Source organism: Lutjanus erythropterus, chromosome 17, assembly GCF_056507025.1.
Source record: "Lutjanus erythropterus isolate fLutEry1 chromosome 17, fLutEry1.hap2, whole genome shotgun sequence".
Taxonomy (NCBI): Eukaryota; Metazoa; Chordata; class Actinopteri; order Lutjaniformes; family Lutjanidae; genus Lutjanus; species Lutjanus erythropterus.
In genome coordinates, this window is record NC_139333.1 from 32,292,121 (window position 1) to 32,312,615 (window position 20,495).

Here is a 20,495-nt window from a genome sequence, read left to right on the forward strand (position 1 = left end):
TTGTTGGACATTCCGGATCCAAGGGTACCACCATCGAGTCTCTACAAGGTTGGGAAGTGGGTCAACTAGAACCTCGAGGACTCTGGTGCATACCTCGACGGGTTTTTGTGGAATAACTTTTGAAGTGAATGTGGTACAGACTTGAAAGCAGGCTCTGCACCCCCATAACTTTGTCTGCACAAACACACACACACACACACACACACACACACACCCACAACACACATACACACACACACAAGTGAACACATCAGAATGTTAGGTGGCTGTGATGTCATCAAAGGCAACGTGATGACGTCACAGACACTGTGCTTTGATCTAGCATGGGCTCTGTGATGCCATCAGTGTTAGGTTATAACCCTAGCACCATGTCATTATCATACCTCCACTGGTTTTCGGGGGATAACTTTTGAAGGGATGGTGGTAGAGACTTGAAACCAAGCTCTGCACCCCCATTTTCGGACATTCCGGATCCAACGGTGCCACCCTCGAGTCTCTACGAGGTCGGGAAGTGGGTCAACCAGAACCTCGAGGACTCTGGTGCATACCTCGACAGGTTTCGGGGGATAACTTTTGAAGGGATGGTGGTAGAGACTTGAAACCAAGCTCTGCACCCCCATTTTCGGACATTCCGGATCCAGCGGTGCCACCCTGGAGTCTCTACGAGGTCGGGAAGTGGGTCAACCAGAACCTCGAGTACTCTGGTGCATACCTCGACAGGTTTCGGGGGATAACTTTTGAAGGGATGGTGGTAGAGACTTGAAACCAAGCTCTGCACCCCCATTTTCGGACATTCCGGATCCAACGGTGCCACCCTCGCGTCTCTACGACGTCGGGAAGTGGGTCAACCAGAACCTTGAGGACTCTGGTGCATACCTCGACGGGTTTTTGGAGGATAACGTTTGAAGGAAAGGTGGTAGAGACGTGAAACTAAGCTCTGCACCCCCATTTTTGGACATTCCGGATCCAAGGGTACCACCATCGAGTCTCTACAAGGTTGGGAAGTGGGTCAACTAGAACCTCGAGGACTCTGGTGCATACCTGGACGGGTTTTTGTGGAATAACTTTTGAAGTGAATGTGGTACAGACTTGAAAGCAGGCTCTGCACCCCCATAACTTTGTCTGCACACACACACACACACACACACACACACACACACCCACACCCACAACACACATACACACACACACAAGTGAACACATCAGAATGTTAGGTGGCTGTGATGTCATCAAAGGCAACGTGATGACGTCACAGACACTGTGCTTTGATCTAGCATGGGCTCTGTGATGCCATCAGTGTTAGGTTATAACCCTAGCACCATGTCATTATCATACCTCCACTGGTTTTCGGGGGATAACTTTTGAAGGGATGGTGGTAGAGACTTGAAACCAAGCTCTGCACCCCCATTTTCGGACATTCTGGATCCAACGGTGCCACCCTCGAGTCTCTACGAGGTCGGGAAGTGGGTCAACCAGAACCTCGAGGACTCTGGTGCATACCTCGACAGGTTTCGGGGGATAACTTTTGAAGGGATGGTGGTAGAGACTTGAAACCAAGCTCTGCACCCCCATTTTCGGACATTCCGGATCCAACGGTGCCACCATCGAGTCTCTACGACGTCGGGAAGTGGGTCAACCAGAACCTCGAGGACTCTGGTGCATACCTCGATGGGTTTTTGGAGGATAACGTTTGAAGGAAAGGTGGTAGAGACGTGAAACTAAGCTCTGCACCCCCATTTTTGGACATTCCGGATCCAAGGGTGCCACCATCGAGTCTCTACAAGGTTGGGAAGTGGGTCAACTAGAACCTCGAGGACTCTGGTGCATACCTGGACGGGTTTTTGTGGAATAACTTTTGAAGTGAATGTGGTACAGACTTGAAAGCAGGCTCTGCACCCCCATAACTTTGTCTGCACACACACACACACACACACACACACACACACACACCCACAACACACATACACACACACACACAAGTGAACACATCAGAATGTTAGGTGGCTGTGATGTCATCAAAGGCAACGTGATGACGTCACAGACACTGTGCTTTGATCTAGCATGGGCTCTGTGATGCCATCAGTGTTAGGTTATAACCCTAGCACCATGTCATTATCATACCTCCACTGGTTTTCGGGGGATAACTTTTGAAGGGATGGTGGTAGAGACTTGAAACTAAGCTCTGCACCCCCATTTTCGGACATTCCGGATCCAACGGTGCCACCCTCGAGTCTCTACGAGGTCGGGAAGTGGGTCAACCAGAACCTCGAGGACTCTGGTGCATACCTCGACAGGTTTCGGGGGATAACTTTTGAAGGGATGGTGGTAGAGACTTGAAACCAAGCTCTGCACCCCCATTTTCGGACATTCCGGATCCAGCGGTGCCACCCTGGAGTCTCTACGAGGTCGGGAAGTGGGTCAACCAGAACCTCGAGTACTCTGGTGCATACCTCGACAGGTTTCGGGGGATAACTTTTGAAGGGATGGTGGTAGAGACTTGAAACCAAGCTCTGCACCCCCATTTTCGGACATTCCGGATCCAACGGTGCCACCCTCGCGTCTCTACGACGTCGGAAAGTGGGTCAACCAGAACCTTGAGGACTCTGGTGCATACCTCGACGGGTTTTTGGAGGATAACGTTTGAAGGAAAGGTGGTAGAGACGTGAAACTAAGCTCTGCACCCCCATTTTTGGACATTCCGGATCCAAGGGTACCACCATCGAGTCTCTACAAGGTTGGGAAGTGGGTCAACTAGAACCTCGAGGACTCTGGTGCATACCTGGACGGGTTTTTGTGGAATAACTTTTGAAGTGAATGTGGTACAGACTTGAAAGCAGGCTCTGCACCCCCATAACTTTGTCTGCACACACACACACACACACACACACACACACACACCCACACCCACAACACACATACACACACACACAAGTGAACACATCAGAATGTTAGGTGGCTGTGATGTCATCAAAGGCAACGTGATGACGTCACAGACACTGTGCTTTGATCTAGCATGGGCTCTGTGATGCCATCAGTGTTAGGTTATAACCCTAGCACCATGTCATTATCATACCTCCACTGGTTTTCGGGGGATAACTTTTGAAGGGATGGTGGTAGAGACTTGAAACCAAGCTCTGCACCCCCATTTTCGGACATTCCGGATCCAACGGTGCCACCCTCGAGTCTCTACGAGGTCGGGAAGTGGGTCAACCAGAACCTCGAGGACTCTGGTGCATACCTCGACAGGTTTCGGGGGATAACTTTTGAAGGGATGGTGGTAGAGACTTGAAACCAAGCTCTGCACCCCCATTTTCGGACATTCCGGATCCAACGGTGCCACCCTGGAGTCTCTACGACGTCGGGAAGTGGGTCAACCAGAACCTCGAGTACTCTGGTGCATACCTCGACAGGTTTCGGGGGATAACTTTTGAAGGGATGGTGGTAGAGACTTGAAACCAAGCTCTGCACCCCCATTTCTGGACATTCCGGATCCAACGGTGCCACCCTCGCGTCTCTACGAGGTCGGGAAGTGGGTCAACCAGAACCTCGAGGACTCTGGTGCATACCTCGACGGGTTTTTGGAGGATAACGTTTGAAGGAAAGGTGGTAGAGACGTGAAACTAAGCTCTGCACCCCCATTTTTGGACATTCCGGATCCAAGGGTACCACCATCGAGTCTCTACAAGGTTGGGAAGTGGGTCAACTAGAACCTCGAGGACTCTGGTGCATACCTGGACGGGTTTTTGTGGAATAACTTTTGAAGTGAATGTGGTACAGACTTGAAAGCAGGCTCTGCACCCCCATAACTTTGTCTGCACACACACACACACACACACACACACACACACACCCACACCCACAACACACATACACACACACACAAGTGAACACATCAGAATGTTAGGTGGCTGTGATGTCATCAAAGGCAACGTGATGACGTCACAGACACTGTGCTTTGATCTAGCATGGGCTCTGTGATGCCATCAGTGTTAGGTTATAACCCTAGCACCATGTCATTATCATACCTCCACTGGTTTTCGGGGGATAACTTTTGAAGGGATGGTGGTAGAGACTTGAAACCAAGCTCTGCACCCCCATTTTCGGACATTCCGGATCCAACGGTGCCACCCTCGAGTCTCTACGAGGTCGGGAAGTGGGTCAACCAGAACCTCGAGGACTCTGGTGCATACCTCGACAGGTTTCGGGGGATAACTTTTGAAGGGATGGTGGTAGAGACTTGAAACCAAGCTCTGCACCCCCATTTTCGGACATTCCGGATCCAACGGTGCCACCCTGGAGTCTCTACGACGTCGGGAAGTGGGTCAACCAGAACCTCGAGTACTCTGGTGCATACCTCGACAGGTTTCGGGGGATAACTTTTGAAGGGATGGTGGTAGAGACTTGAAACCAAGCTCTGCACCCCCATTTTCGGACATTCCGGATCCAACGGTGCCACCCTCGAGTCTCTACGAGGTCGGGAAGTGGGTCAACCAGAACCTCGAGGACTCTGGTGCATACCTCGACAGGTTTTGGGGGATAACTTTTGAAGGGATGGTGGTAGAGACTTGAAACCAAGCTCTGCACCCCCATTTTCGGACATTCCGGATCCAACGGTGCCACCCTGGAGTCTCTACGAGGTCGGGAAGTGGGTCAACCAGAACCTCGAGGACTCTGGTGCATACCTCGACAGGTTTCGGGGGCTAACTTTTGAAGGGATGGTGGTAGAGACTTGAAACCAAGCTCTGCACCCCCATTTCTGGACATTCCGGATCCAACGGTGCCACCCTCGCGTCTCTACGAGGTCGGGAAGTGGGTCAACCAGAACCTTGAAGACTCTGGTGCATACCTCGACGGGTTTTTGGAGGATAACGTTTGAAGGAAAGGTGGTAGAGACGTGAAACTAAGCTCTGCACCCCCATTTTCGGACATTCCGGATCCAACGGTGCCACCCTCGAGTCTCTACGAGGTCGGGAAGTGGGTCAACCAGAACCTCGAGTACTCTGGTGCATACCTCGACAGGTTTCGGGGGATAACTTTTGAAGGGATGGTGGTAGAGACTTGAAACCAAGCTCTGCACCCCCATTTTCGGACATTCCGGATCCAACGGTGCCACCCTCGCGTCTCTACGAGGTCGGGAAGTGGGTCAACCAGAACCTTGAAGACTCTGGTGCATACCTCGACGGGTTTTTGGAGGATAACGTTTGAAGGAAAGGTGGTAGAGACGTGAAACTAAGCTCTGCACCCCCATTTTTGGACATTCCGGATCCAAGGGTACCACCATCGAGTCTCTACAAGGTTGGGAAGTGGGTCAACTAGAACCTCGAGGACTCTGGTGCATACCTGGACGGGTTTTTGTGGAATAACTTTTGAAGTGAATGTGGTACAGACTTGAAAGCAGGCTCTGCACCCCCATAACTTTGTCTGCACAAACACACACACACACACACACACACCCACACCCACAACACACATACACACACACACAAGTGAACACATCAGAATGTTAGGTGGCTGTGATGTCATCAAAGGCAACGTGATGACGTCACAGACACTGTGCTTTGATCTAGCATGGGCTCTGTGATGCCATCAGTGTTAGGTTATAACCCTAGCACCATGTCATTATCATACCTCCACTGGTTTTCGGGGGATAACTTTTGAAGGGATGGTGGTAGAGACTTGAAACCAAGCTCTGCACCCCCATTTTCGGACATTCCGGATCCAACGGTGCCACCCTCGTGTCTCTACGAGGTCGGGAAGTGGGTCAACCAGAACCTCGAGTACTCTGGTGCATACCTCGACATGTTTCGGGGGATAACTTTTGAAGGGATGGTGGTAGAGACTTGAAACCAAGCTGTGCACCCCAATTTTCGGACATTCCGGATCCAACGGTGCCACCCTCGCGTCTCTACGAGGTCGGGAAGTGGGTCAACCAAAACCTCGAGGACTCTGGTGCATACCTCGATGGGTTTTTGGAGGATAACGTTTGAAGGAAAGGTGGTAGAGACGTGAAACTAAGCTCTGCACCCCCATTTTTGGACATTCCGGATCCAAGGGTGCCACCATCGAGTCTCTACAAGGTTGGGAAGTGGGTCAACTAGAACCTCGAGGACTCTGGTGCATACCTGGACGGGTTTTTGTGGAATAACTTTTGAAGTGAATGTGGTACAGACTTGAAAGCAGGCTCTGCACCCCCATAACTTTGTCTGCACACACACACACACACACACACACACACACACACACCCACAACACACATACACACACACACACAAGTGAACACATCAGAATGTTAGGTGGCTGTGATGTCATCAAAGGCAACGTGATGACGTCACAGACACTGTGCTTTGATCTAGCATGGGCTCTGTGATGCCATCAGTGTTAGGTTATAACCCTAGCACCATGTCATTATCATACCTCCACTGGTTTTCGGGGGATAACTTTTGAAGGGATGGTGGTAGAGACTTGAAACTAAGCTCTGCACCCCCATTTTCGGACATTCCGGATCCAACGGTGCCACCCTCGAGTCTCTACGAGGTCGGGAAGTGGGTCAACCAGAACCTCGAGGACTCTGGTGCATACCTCGACAGGTTTCGGGGGATAACTTTTGAAGGGATGGTGGTAGAGACTTGAAACCAAGCTCTGCACCCCCATTTTCGGACATTCCGGATCCAGCGGTGCCACCCTGGAGTCTCTACGAGGTCGGGAAGTGGGTCAACCAGAACCTCGAGTACTCTGGTGCATACCTCGACAGGTTTCGGGGGATAACTTTTGAAGGGATGGTGGTAGAGACTTGAAACCAAGCTCTGCACCCCCATTTTCGGACATTCCGGATCCAACGGTGCCACCCTCGCGTCTCTACGAGGTCGGGAAGTGGGTCAACCAGAACCTCGAAGACTCTGGTGCATACCTCGACGGGTTTTTGGAGGATAACGTTTGAAGGAAAGGTGGTAGAGACGTGAAACTAAGCTCTGCACCCACATTTTTGGACATTCCGGATCCAAGGGTACCACCATCGAGTCTCTACAAGGTTGGGAAGTGGGTCAACTAGAACCTCGAGGACTCTGGTGCATACCTGGACGGGTTTTTGTGGAATAACTTTTGAAGTGAATGTGGTACAGACTTGAAAGCAGGCTCTGCACCCCCATGACTTTGTCTGCACACACACACACACTCACACACACACACCCACACCCACAACACACATACACACACACACAAGTGAACACATCAGAATGTTAGGTGGCTGTGATGTCATCAAAGGCAACGTAATGACGTCACAGACACTGTGCTTTGATCTAGCATGGGCTCTGTGATGCCATCAGTGTTAGGTTATAACCCTAGCACCATGTCATTATCATACCTCCACTGGTTTTCGGGGGATAACTTTTGAAGGGATGGTGGTAGAGACTTGAAACCAAGCTCTGCACCCCCATTTTCGGACATTCCGGATCCAACGGTGCCACCCTCGAGTCTCTACGAGGTCGGGAAGTGGGTCAACCAGAACCTCGAGGACTCTGGTGCATACCTCGACAGGTTTTGGGGGATAACTTTTGAAGGGATGGTGGTAGAGACTTGAAACCAAGCTCTGCACCCCCATTTTCGGACATTCCGGATCCAACGGTGCCACCATCGAGTCTCTACGACGTCGGGAAGTGGGTCAACCAGAACCTCGAGGACTCTGGTGCATACCTCGACGGGTTTTTGGAGGATAACGTTTGAAGGAAAGGTGGTAGAGACGTGAAACTAAGCTCTGCACCCCCATTTTTGGACATTCCGGATCCAAGGGTGCCACCATCGAGTCTCTACAAGGTTGGGAAGTGGGTCAACTAGAACCTCGAGGACTCTGGTGCATACCTGGACGGGTTTTTGTGGAATAACTTTTGAAGTGAATGTGGTACAGACTTGAAAGCAGGCTCTGCACCCCCATAACTTTGTCTGCACAAACACACATACAGACACACACACACACACACCCACAACACACATACACACACACACAAGTGAACACATCAGAATGTTAGGTGGCTGTGATGTCATCAAAGGCAACGTGATGACGTCACAGACACTGTGCTTTGATCTAGCATGGGCTCTGTGATGCCATCAGTGTTAGGTTATAACCCTAGCACCATGTCATTATCATACCTCCACTGGTTTTCGGGGGATAACTTTTGAAGGGATGGTGGTAGAGACTTGAAACCAAGCTCTGCACCCCCATTTTCGGACATTCCGGATCCAACGGTGCCACCCTCGAGTCTCTACGAGGTCGGGAAGTGGGTCAACCAGAACCTCGAGGACTCTGGTGCATACCTCGACAGGTTTTGGGGGATAACTTTTGAAGGGATGGTGGTAGAGACTTGAAACCAAGCTCTGCACCCCCATTTTCGGACATTCCGGATCCAACGGTGCCACCATCGAGTCTCTACGACGTCGGGAAGTGGGTCAACCAGAACCTCGAGGACTCTGGTGCATACCTCGATGGGTTTTTGGAGGATAACGTTTGAAGGAAAGGTGGTAGAGACGTGAAACTAAGCTCTGCACCCCCATTTTTGGACATTCCGGATCCAAGGGTGCCACCATCGAGTCTCTACAAGGTTGGGAAGTGGGTCAACTAGAACCTCGAGGACTCTGGTGCATACCTGGACGGGTTTTTGTGGAATAACTTTTGAAGTGAATGTGGTACAGACTTGAAAGCAGGCTCTGCACCCCCATAACTTTGTCTGCACACACACACACACACACACACACACACACACACACCCACAACACACATACACACACACACACAAGTGAACACATCAGAATGTTAGGTGGCTGTGATGTCATCAAAGGCAACGTGATGACGTCACAGACACTGTGCTTTGATCTAGCATGGGCTCTGTGATGCCATCAGTGTTAGGTTATAACCCTAGCACCATGTCATTATCATACCTCCACTGGTTTTCGGGGGATAACTTTTGAAGGGATGGTGGTAGAGACTTGAAACTAAGCTCTGCACCCCCATTTTCGGACATTCCGGATCCAACGGTGCCACCCTCGAGTCTCTACGAGGTCGGGAAGTGGGTCAACCAGAACCTCGAGGACTCTGGTGCATACCTCGACAGGTTTCGGGGGATAACTTTTGAAGGGATGGTGGTAGAGACTTGAAACCAAGCTCTGCACCCCCATTTTCGGACATTCCGGATCCAGCGGTGCCACCCTGGAGTCTCTACGAGGTCGGGAAGTGGGTCAACCAGAACCTCGAGTACTCTGGTGCATACCTCGACAGGTTTCGGGGGATAACTTTTGAAGGGATGGTGGTAGAGACTTGAAACCAAGCTCTGCACACCCATTTTCGGACATTCCGGATCCAACGGTGCCACCCTCGCGTCTCTACGACGTCGGGAAGTGGGTCAACCAGAACCTTGAGGACTCTGGTGCATACCTCGACGGGTTTTTGGAGGATAACGTTTGAAGGAAAGGTGGTAGAGACGTGAAACTAAGCTCTGCACCCCCATTTTTGGACATTCCGGATCCAAGGGTACCACCATCGAGTCTCTACAAGGTTGGGAAGTGGGTCAACTAGAACCTCGAGGACTCTGGTGCATACCTGGACGGGTTTTTGTGGAATAACTTTTGAAGTGAATGTGGTACAGACTTGAAAGCAGGCTCTGCACCCCCATAACTTTGTCTGCACACACACACACACACACACACACACACACACACCCACACCCACAACACACATACACACACACACAAGTGAACACATCAGAATGTTAGGTGGCTGTGATGTCATCAAAGGCAACGTGATGACGTCACAGACACTGTGCTTTGATCTAGAATGGGCTCTGTGATGCCATCAGTGTTAGGTTATAACCCTAGCACCATGTCATTATCATACCTCCACTGGTTTTCGGGGGATAACTTTTGAAGGGATGGTGGTAGAGACTTGAAACCAAGCTCTGCACCCCCATTTTCGGACATTCCGGATCCAACGGTGCCACCCTCGAGTCTCTACGAGGTCGGGAAGTGGGTCAACCAGAACCTCGAGGACTCTGGTGCATACCTCGACAGGTTTCGGGGGATAACTTTTGAAGGGATGGTGGTAGAGACTTGAAACCAAGCTCTGCACCCCCATTTTCGGACATTCCGGATCCAACGGTGCCACCCTGGAGTCTCTACGACGTCGGGAAGTGGGTCAACCAGAACCTCGAGTACTCTGGTGCATACCTCGACAGGTTTCGGGGGCTAACTTTTGAAGGGATGGTGGTAGAGACTTGAAACCAAGCTCTGCACCCCCATTTCTGGACATTCCGGATCCAACGGTGCCACCCTCGCGTCTCTACGAGGTCGGGAAGTGGGTCAACCAGAACCTTGAAGACTCTGGTGCATACCTCGACGGGTTTTTGGAGGATAACGTTTGAAGGAAAGGTGGTAGAGACGTGAAACTAAGCTCTGCACCCCCATTTTTGGACATTCCGGATCCAAGGGTACCACCATCGAGTCTCTACAAGGTTGGGAAGTGGGTCAACTAGAACCTCGAGGACTCTGGTGCATACCTGGACGGGTTTTTGTGGAATAACTTTTGAAGTGAATGTGGTACAGACTTGAAAGCAGGCTCTGCACCCCCATAACTTTGTCTGCACAAACACACACACACACACACACACACCCACACCCACAACACACATACACACACACACAAGTGAACACATCAGAATGTTAGGTGGCTGTGATGTCATCAAAGGCAACGTGATGACGTCACAGACACTGTGCTTTGATCTAGCATGGGCTCTGTGATGCCATCAGTGTTAGGTTATAACCCTAGCACCATGTCATTATCATACCTCCACTGGTTTTCGGGGGATAACTTTTGAAGGGATGGTGGTAGAGACTTGAAACTAAGCTCTGCACCCCCATTTTCGGACATTCCGGATCCAACGGTGCCACCCTCGAGTCTCTACGAGGTCGGGAAGTGGGTCAACCAGAACCTCGAGGACTCTGGTGCATACCTCGACAGGTTTCGGGGGATAACTTTTGAAGGGATGGTGGTAGAGACTTGAAACCAAGCTCTGCACCCCCATTTTCGGACATTCCGGATCCAGCGGTGCCACCCTGGAGTCTCTACGAGGTCGGGAAGTGGGTCAACCAGAACCTCGAGTACTCTGGTGCATACCTCGACAGGTTTCGGGGGATAACTTTTGAAGGGATGGTGGTAGAGACTTGAAACCAAGCTCTGCACCCCCATTTTCGGACATTCCGGATCCAACGGTGCCACCCTCGCGTCTCTACGAGGTCGGGAAGTGGGTCAACCAGAACCTCGAAGACTCTGGTGCATACCTCGACGGGTTTTTGGAGGATAACGTTTGAAGGAAAGGTGGTAGAGACGTGAAACTAAGCTCTGCACCCACATTTTTGGACATTCCGGATCCAAGGGTACCACCATCGAGTCTCTACAAGGTTGGGAAGTGGGTCAACTAGAACCTCGAGGACTCTGGTGCATACCTGGACGGGTTTTTGTGGAATAACTTTTGAAGTGAATGTGGTACAGACTTGAAAGCAGGCTCTGCACCCCCATGACTTTGTCTGCACACACACACACACTCACACACACACACCCACACCCACAACACACATACACACACACACAAGTGAACACATCAGAATGTTAGGTGGCTGTGATGTCATCAAAGGCAACGTAATGACGTCACAGACACTGTGCTTTGATCTAGCATGGGCTCTGTGATGCCATCAGTGTTAGGTTATAACCCTAGCACCATGTCATTATCATACCTCCACTGGTTTTCGGGGGATAACTTTTGAAGGGATGGTGGTAGAGACTTGAAACCAAGCTCTGCACCCCCATTTTCGGACATTCCGGATCCAACGGTGCCACCCTCGAGTCTCTACGAGGTCGGGAAGTGGGTCAACCAGAACCTCGAGGACTCTGGTGCATACCTCGACAGGTTTTGGGGGATAACTTTTGAAGGGATGGTGGTAGAGACTTGAAACCAAGCTCTGCACCCCCATTTTCGGACATTCCGGATCCAACGGTGCCACCATCGAGTCTCTACGACGTCGGGAAGTGGGTCAACCAGAACCTCGAGGACTCTGGTGCATACCTCGACGGGTTTTTGGAGGATAACGTTTGAAGGAAAGGTGGTAGAGACGTGAAACTAAGCTCTGCACCCCCATTTTTGGACATTCCGGATCCAAGGGTGCCACCATCGAGTCTCTACAAGGTTGGGAAGTGGGTCAACTAGAACCTCGAGGACTCTGGTGCATACCTGGACGGGTTTTTGTGGAATAACTTTTGAAGTGAATGTGGTACAGACTTGAAAGCAGGCTCTGCACCCCCATAACTTTGTCTGCACAAACACACATACAGACACACACACACACACACCCACAACACACATACACACACACACAAGTGAACACATCAGAATGTTAGGTGGCTGTGATGTCATCAAAGGCAACGTGATGACGTCACAGACACTGTGCTTTGATCTAGCATGGGCTCTGTGATGCCATCAGTGTTAGGTTATAACCCTAGCACCATGTCATTATCATACCTCCACTGGTTTTCGGGGGATAACTTTTGAAGGGATGGTGGTAGAGACTTGAAACCAAGCTCTGCACCCCCATTTTCGGACATTCCGGATCCAACGGTGCCACCCTCGAGTCTCTACGAGGTCGGGAAGTGGGTCAACCAGAACCTCGAGGACTCTGGTGCATACCTCGACAGGTTTTGGGGGATAACTTTTGAAGGGATGGTGGTAGAGACTTGAAACCAAGCTCTGCACCCCCATTTTCGGACATTCCGGATCCAACGGTGCCACCATCGAGTCTCTACGACGTCGGGAAGTGGGTCAACCAGAACCTCGAGGACTCTGGTGCATACCTCGATGGGTTTTTGGAGGATAACGTTTGAAGGAAAGGTGGTAGAGACGTGAAACTAAGCTCTGCACCCCCATTTTTGGACATTCCGGATCCAAGGGTGCCACCATCGAGTCTCTACAAGGTTGGGAAGTGGGTCAACTAGAACCTCGAGGACTCTGGTGCATACCTGGACGGGTTTTTGTGGAATAACTTTTGAAGTGAATGTGGTACAGACTTGAAAGCAGGCTCTGCACCCCCATAACTTTGTCTGCACACACACACACACACACACACACACACACACCCACACCCACAACACACATACACACACACACAAGTGAACACATCAGAATGTTAGGTGGCTGTGATGTCATCAAAGGCAACGTGATGACGTCACAGACACTGTGCTTTGATCTAGCATGGGCTCTGTGATGCCATCAGTGTTAGGTTATAACCCTAGCACCATGTCATTATCATACCTCCACTGGTTTTCGGGGGATAACTTTTGAAGGGATGGTGGTAGAGACTTGAAACCAAGCTCTGCACCCCCATTTTCGGACATTCCGGATCCAACGGTGCCACCCTCGAGTCTCTACGAGGTCGGGAAGTGGGTCAACCAGAAACTCGAGGACTCTGGTGCATACCTCGACAGGTTTCGGGGGATAACTTTTGAAGGGATGGTGGTAGAGACTTGAAACCAAGCTCTGCACCCCCATTTTCGGACATTCCGGATCCAACGGTGCCACCATCGAGTCTCTACGAGGTCGGGAAGTCGGTCAACCAGAACCTCGAGTACTCTGGTGCATACCTCGACAGGTTTCGGGGGCTATCTTTTGAAGGGATGGTGGTAGAGACTTGAAACCAAGCTCTGCACCCCCATTTCTGGACATTCCGGATCCAACGGTGCCACCCTCGCGTCTCTACGAGGTCGGGAAGTGGGTCAACCAGAACCTTGAAGACTCTGGTGCATACCTCGACGGGTTTTTGGAGAATAACGTTTGAAGGAAAGGTGGTAGAGACGTGAAACTAAGCTCTGCACCCCCATTTTTGGACATTCCGGATCCAAGGGTACCACCATCGAGTCTCTACAAGGTTGGGAAGTGGGTCAACTAGAACCTCGAGGACTCTGGTGCATACCTGGACGGGTTTTTGTGGAATAACTTTTGAAGTGAATGTGGTACAGACTTGAAAGCAGGCTCTGCACCCCCATAACTTTGTCTGCACACACACACACACACACACACACACACACCCACACCCACAACACACATACACACACACACAAGTGAACACATCAGAATGTTAGGTGGCTGTGATGTCATCAAAGGCAACGTGATGACGTCACAGACACTGTGCTTTGATCTAGCATTGGCTCTGTGATGCCATCAGTGTTAGGTTATAACCCTAGCACCATGTCATTATCATACCTCCACTGGTTTTCGGGGGATAACTTTTGAAGGGATGGTGGTAGAGACTTGAAACCAAGCTCTGCACCCCCATTTTCGGACATTCCGGATCCAACGGTGCCACCCTCGAGTCTCTACGAGGTCGGGAAGTGGGTCAACCAGAACCTCGAGGACTCTGGTGCATACCTCGACAGGTTTTGGGGGATAACTTTTGAAGGGATGGTGGTAGAGACTTGAAACCAAGCTCTGCACCCCCATTTTCGGACATTCCGGATCCAACGGTGCCACCATCGAGTCTCTACGACGTCGGGAAGTGGGTCAACAAGAACCTCGAGGACTCTGGTGCATACCTCGATGGGTTTTTGGAGGATAACGTTTGAAGGACAGGTGGTAGAGACGTGAAACTAAGCTCTGCACCCCCATTTTTGGACATTCCGGATCCAAGGGTGCCACCATCGAGTCTCTACATGGTTGGGAAGTGGGTCAACTAGAACCTCGAGGACTCTGGTGCATACCTGGACGGGTTTTTGTGGAATAACTTTTGAAGTGAATGTGGTACAGACTTGAAAGCAGGCTCTGCACCCCCATAACTTTGTCTGCACACACACACACACACACACACACACACACACACCCACAACACACATACACACACACACACAAGTGAACACATCAGAATGTTAGGTGGCTGTGATGTCATCAAAGGCAACGTGATGACGTCACAGACACTGTGCTTTGATCTAGCATGGGCTCTGTGATGCCATCAGTGTTAGGTTATAACCCTAGCACCATGTCATTATCATACCTCCACTGGTTTTCGGGGGATAACTTTTGAAGGGATGGTGGTAGAGACTTGAAACCAAGCTCTGCACCCCCATTTTCGGACATTCCGGATCCAACGGTGCCACCCTCGAGTCTCTACGAGGTCGGGAAGTGGGTCAACCAGAACCTCGAGGACTCTGGTGCATACCTCGACAGGTTTTGGGGGATAACTTTTGAAGGGATGGTGGTAGAGACTTGAAACCAAGCTCTGCACCCCCATTTTCGGACATTCCGGATCCAACGGTGCCACCCTGGAGTCTCTACGAGGTCGGGAAGTGGGTCAACCAGAACCTCGAGGACTCTGGTGCATACCTCGACAGGTTTCGGGGGCTAACTTTTGAAGGGATGGTGGTAGAGACTTGAAACCAAGCTCTGCACCCCCATTTCTGTACATTCCGGATCCAACGGTGCCACCCTCGCGTCTCTACGAGGTCGGGAAGTGGGTCAACCAGAACCTTGAAGACTCTGGTGCATACCTCGACGGGTTTTTGGAGGATAACGTTTGAAGGAAAGGTGGTAGAGACGTGAAACTAAGCTCTGCACCCCCATTTTCGGACATTCCGGATCCAACGGTGCCACCCTCGAGTCTCTACGAGGTCGGGAAGTGGGTCAACCAGAACCTCGAGTACTCTGGTGCATACCTCGACAGGTTTCGGGGGATAACTTTTGAAGGGATGGTGGTAGAGACTTGAAACCAAGCTCTGCACCCCCATTTTCGGACATTCCGGATCCAACGGTGCCACCCTCGCGTCTCTACGAGGTCGGGAAGTGGGTCAACCAGAACCTTGAAGACTCTGGTGCATACCTCGACGGGTTTTTGGAGGATAACGTTTGAAGGAAAGGTGGTAGAGACGTGAAACTAAGCTCTGCACCCCCATTTTTGGACATTCCGGATCCAAGGGTACCACCATCGAGTCTCTACAAGGTTGGGAAGTGGGTCAACTAGAACCTCGAGGACTCTGGTGCATACCTGGACGGGTTTTTGTGGAATAACTTTTGAAGTGAATGTGGTACAGACTTGAAAGCAGGCTCTGCACCCCCATAACTTTGTCTGCACAAACACACACACACACACACACACACCCACACCCACAACACACATACACACACACACAAGTGAACACATCAGAATGTTAGGTGGCTGTGATGTCATCAAAGGCAACGTGATGACGTCACAGACACTGTGCTTTGATCTAGCATGGGCTCTGTGATGCCATCAGTGTTAGGTTATAACCCTAGCACCATGTCATTATCATACCTCCACTGGTTTTCGGGGGATAACTTTTGAAGGGATGGTGGTAGAGACTTGAAACCAAGCTCTGCACCCCCATTTTCGGACATTCCGGATCCAACGGTGCCACCCTCGTGTCTCTACGAGGTCGGGAAGTGGGTCAACCAGAACCTCGAGTACTCTGGTGCATACCTCGACATGTTTCGGGGGATAACTTTTGAAGGGATGGTGGTAGAGACTTGAAACCAAGCTGTGCACCCCAATTTTCGGACATTCCGGATCCAACGGTGCCACCCTCGCGTCTCTACGAGGTCGGGAAGTGGGTCAACCAAAACCTCGAGGACTCTGGTGCATACCTCGATGGGTTTTTGGAGGATAACGTTTGAAGGAAAGGTGGTAGAGACGTGAAACTAAGCTCTGCACCCCCATTTTTGGACATTCCGGATCCAAGGGTGCCACCATCGAGTCTCTACAAGGTTGGGAAGTGGGTCAACTAGAACCTCGAGGACTCTGGTGCATACCTGGACGGGTTTTTGTGGAATAACTTTTGAAGTGAATGTGGTACAGACTTGAAAGCAGGCTCTGCACCCCCATAACTTTGTCTGCACACACACACACACACACACACACACACACACACACACCCACAACACACATACACACACACACACAAGTGAACACATCAGAATGTTAGGTGGCTGTGATGTCATCAAAGGCAACGTGATGACGTCACAGACACTGTGCTTTGATCTAGCATGGGCTCTGTGATGCCATCAGTGTTAGGTTATAACCCTAGCACCATGTCATTATCATACCTCCACTGGTTTTCGGGGGATAACTTTTGAAGGGATGGTGGTAGAGACTTGAAACTAAGCTCTGCACCCCCATTTTCGGACATTCCGGATCCAACGGTGCCACCCTCGAGTCTCTACGAGGTCGGGAAGTGGGTCAACCAGAACCTCGAGGACTCTGGTGCATACCTCGACAGGTTTCGGGGGATAACTTTTGAAGGGATGGTGGTAGAGACTTGAAACCAAGCTCTGCACCCCCATTTTCGGACATTCCGGATCCAGCGGTGCCACCCTGGAGTCTCTACGAGGTCGGGAAGTGGGTCAACCAGAACCTCGAGTACTCTGGTGCATACCTCGACAGGTTTCGGGGGATAACTTTTGAAGGGATGGTGGTAGAGACTTGAAACCAAGCTCTGCACCCCCATTTTCGGACATTCCGGATCCAACGGTGCCACCCTCGCGTCTCTACGAGGTCGGGAAGTGGGTCAACCAGAACCTCGAAGACTCTGGTGCATACCTCGACGGGTTTTTGGAGGATAACGTTTGAAGGAAAGGTGGTAGAGACGTGAAACTAAGCTCTGCACCCACATTTTTGGACATTCCGGATCCAAGGGTACCACCATCGAGTCTCTACAAGGTTGGGAAGTGGGTCAACTAGAACCTCGAGGACTCTGGTGCATACCTGGACGGGTTTTTGTGGAATAACTTTTGAAGTGAATGTGGTACAGACTTGAAAGCAGGCTCTGCACCCCCATGACTTTGTCTGCACACACACACACACTCACACACACACACCCACACCCACAACACACATACACACACACACAAGTGAACACATCAGAATGTTAGGTGGCTGTGATGTCATCAAAGGCAACGTAATGACGTCACAGACACTGTGCTTTGATCTAGCATGGGCTCTGTGATGCCATCAGTGTTAGGTTATAACCCTAGCACCATGTCATTATCATACCTCCACTGGTTTTCGGGGGATAACTTTTGAAGGGATGGTGGTAGAGACTTGAAACCAAGCTCTGCACCCCCATTTTCGGACATTCCGGATCCAACGGTGCCACCCTCGAGTCTCTACGAGGTCGGGAAGTGGGTCAACCAGAACCTCGAGGACTCTGGTGCATACCTCGACAGGTTTTGGGGGATAACTTTTGAAGGGATGGTGGTAGAGACTTGAAACCAAGCTCTGCACCCCCATTTTCGGACATTCCGGATCCAACGGTGCCACCATCGAGTCTCTACGACGTCGGGAAGTGGGTCAACAAGAACCTCGAGGACTCTGGTGCATACCTCGATGGGTTTTTGGAGGATAACGTTTGAAGGACAGGTGGTAGAGACGTGAAACTAAGCTCTGCACCCCCATTTTTGGACATTCCGGATCCAAGGGTGCCACCATCGAGTCTCTACAAGGTTGGGAAGTGGGTCAACTAGAACCTCGAGGACTCTGGTGCATACCTGGACGGGTTTTTGTGGAATAACTTTTGAAGTGAATGTGGTACAGACTTGAAAGCAGGCTCTGCACCCCCATAACTTTGTCTGCACACACACACACACACACACACACACACACACACCCACAACACACATACACACACACACACAAGTGAACACATCAGAATGTTAGGTGGCTGTGATGTCATCAAAGGCAACGTGATGACGTCACAGACACTGTGCTTTGATCTAGCATGGGCTCTGTGATGCCATCAGTGTTAGGTTATAACCCTAGCACCATGTCATTATCATACCTCCACTGGTTTTCGGGGGATAACTTTTGAAGGGATGGTGGTAGAGACTTGAAACCAAGCTCTGCACCCCCATTTCCGGACATTCCGGATCCAACGGTGCCACCCTCGAGTCTCTACGAGGTCGGGAAGTGGGTCAACCAGAACCTCGAGGACTCTGGTGCATACCTCGACAGGTTTTGGGGGATAACTTTTGAAGGGATGGTGGTAGAGACTTGAAACCAAGCTCTGCACCCCCATTTTCGGACATTCCGGATCCAACGGTGCCACCCTGGAGTCTCTACGAGGTCGGGAAGTGGGTCAACCAGAACCTCGAGGACTCTGGTGCATACCTCGACAGGTTTCGGGGGCTAACTTTTGAAGGGATGGTGGTAGAGACTTGAAACCAAGCTCTGCACCCCCATTTCTGGACATTCCGGATCCAACGGTGCCACCCTCGCGTCTCTACGAGGTCGGGAAGTGGGTCAACCAGAACCTTGAAGACTCTGGTGCATACCTCGACGGGTTTTTGGAGGATAACGTTTGAAGGAAAGGTGGTAGAGACGTGAAACTAAGCTCTGCACCCCCATTTTCGGACATTCCGGATCCAACGGTGCCACCCTCGAGTCTCTACGAGGTCGGGAAGTGGGTCAACCAGAACCTCGAGTACTCTGGTGCATACCTCGACAGGTTTCGGGGGATAACTTTTGAAGGGATGGTGGTAGAGACTTGAAACCAAGCTCTGCACCCCCATTTTCGGACATTCCGGATCCAACGGTGCCACCCTCGCGTCTCTACGAGGTCGGGAAGTGGGTCAACCAGAACCTTGAAGACTCTGGTGCATACCTCGACGGGTTTTTGGAGGATAACGTTTGAAGGAAAGGTGGTAGAGACGTGAAACTAAGCTCTGCACCCCCATTTTTGGACATTCCGGATCCAAGGGTACCACCATCGAGTCTCTACAAGGTTGGGAAGTGGGTCAACTAGAACCTCGAGGACTCTGGTGCATACCTGGACGGGTTTTTGTGGAATAACTTTTGAAGTGAATGTGGTACAGACTTGAAAGCAGGCTCTGCACCCCCATAACTTTGTCTGCACAAACACACACACACACACACACACACCCACACCCACAACACACATACACACACACACAAGTGAACACATCAGAATGTTAGGTGGCTGTGATGTCATCAAAGGCAACGTGATGACGTCACAGACACTGTGCTTTGATCTAGCATGGGCTCTGTGATGCCATCAGTGTTAGGTTATAACCCTAGCACCATGTCATTATCATACCTCCACTGGTTTTCGGGGGATAACTTTTGAAGGGATGGTGGTAGAGACTTGAAACCAAGCTGTGCACCCCAATTTTCGGACATTCCGGATCCAACGGTGCCACCCTCGCGTCTCTACGAGGTCGGGAAGTGGGTCAACCAAAACCTCGAGGACTCTGGTGCATACCTCGATGGGTTTTTGGAGGATAACGTTTGAAGGAAAGGTGGTAGAGACGTGAAACTAAGCTCTGCACCCCCATTTTTGGACATTCCGGATCCAAGGGTGCCACCATCGAGTCTCTACAAGGTTGGGAAGTGGGTCAACTAGAACCTCGAGGACTCTGGTGCATACCTGGACGGGTTTTTGTGGAATAACT